We start from the raw sequence: 1728 nt of genomic DNA on the forward strand, positions 1-1728 counted from the left end.
GACCAATCGGTGTGCCACTCGCAGGGACATCGTGTCCAATCATAGCGTCTGTAGGCGGTCCTGGAGCGCGAGGCGCGGCTTTTTCCCCAGTTTGAACCCAGTGTTGACATCAGCGCCCCCTGTCACGGAGGACTCACAGTAAGAAGTCTCACAACACCAGGTTAAAGTCCAACAGGTTTATTTGGTAGCAAATACCATAAGCTTTCGGAGCGCTGCTCCTTCGTCAGATGGAATGGAAGGAGCGGCATGGTGGCACAGTGGTTGGCGCTGCTGCTTCACAGCTCCAGGGACTTGGGTTCGATTCCCAGCTTGGGTCGCTGTCTGTGTGGAGTTTGCACGTTCTCCTCGTGTCTGCGTGGGTTTCCCCCGGGTGCTCCGGTTTCCTCCCACGGTCCAGAGATGTGCAGGTTAGGCTGATTGGCCAGGTTAAAAATTGCCCCTTAGAGTCCTGAGATGCATAGGTTAGAGGGATTAGTGGGTAAATATGTGGGAGTAGGGCCTGGGTGGGATTGTGGTCGGTGCAGACTCGATGGGCCGAATGGCCTCCTTCTGCACTGTAGGGTTTCTATTTCTATTCTATTTCTAAGACTTTAACCTGGTGTTGTGAGACTTCTTACTGTGTTCACCCCGGTCCAACGCCGGCATCTCCACATGAGGACTCACCAACAGCCGCTACTGCACCGGGGCTGAGATGAACTTGGGGAGTAAGCCTAATAGACCCTCCAATCAGCAGGAGGTCAGTTTTTTAAGATTATTGGTGTGATAAGTAGGCTTGGATACAGAGCTGGCTCTATCATAGAAGTGGAGATGCCGGGGTCGGACAGGGGTAAGCACAGTAAGAAGTCTCACAGCACCCGGTTAAAGTCCAACAGGTTTATTTGGTAGCACAAGCTTTCGGAGTCTCACTCCTTCTTCAGGTGAGTGGAGGAGTTGTGTTCACAAATAGGGCATATATAAGTAGCAGTGGAAGGGTGCGTTTCTGAATGGGGGTGCTGTGACAAGTGACGTTCCTCAGGGATCAGTGCTGGGACCTTTGCTGTTTGTAATATATACAAATGATTTGGATGACACAAAGGTTGGTGGATTTGTGGATAGCAATGAGGACCATCAGAGGATACAGCAGGACATAGATCGGTTGGACACCTGGGCAGAGAGATGGCAGATGGAGTATAATCCGGACAAATGTGAGGTAATACATTTCAGAAGGTCTAATACAGATGGGAAATAAACAGTAAATGGCAGAACCCTTAAAAGTATTGATAGGCAGAGGGATCTGGGTGTACAGGTACACAGGTCACTGAAAGTGGCAATGCAGGTGGAGAAGGTAGTCAAGAAGGCATAGGGCATGCTTGCCTTCATCAGCCGGGGCATTGAATTTAAAAATTGGCAAGTCATGTTGCAGCCTTATAAAACCTTAGTTAGGCTGCACTTGGAATATAGTGTTCAATTCTGGTCGCCACACTACCAGAAAGATGTGCAGGCTTTGGAGAGGGTACAGAAAACATTTACCAGAATGTTGCCTGGTATGGAGGGCATTAGCTATGAGGAGAGATTGGAGAAACTTTGTTTGTTCTCACTAGAACGACAGAGGTTGAGGGGCGACCTGATAGAAATCTACAAGATTATGAGGGGCATGGACAGAGTGGAAAGTCAGAAGCTTTTTCCCAGGGTGGAAGAGTCAACTATCAGGGGGCACAGGTTTATGGTGCGAGGGGCAAGGTTTAAAGG

The sequence above is a fragment of the Mustelus asterias genome, chromosome 25 (genome assembly GCF_964213995.1).
Source record: "Mustelus asterias chromosome 25, sMusAst1.hap1.1, whole genome shotgun sequence".
NCBI classification, from domain to species: domain Eukaryota; kingdom Metazoa; phylum Chordata; class Chondrichthyes; order Carcharhiniformes; family Triakidae; genus Mustelus; species Mustelus asterias.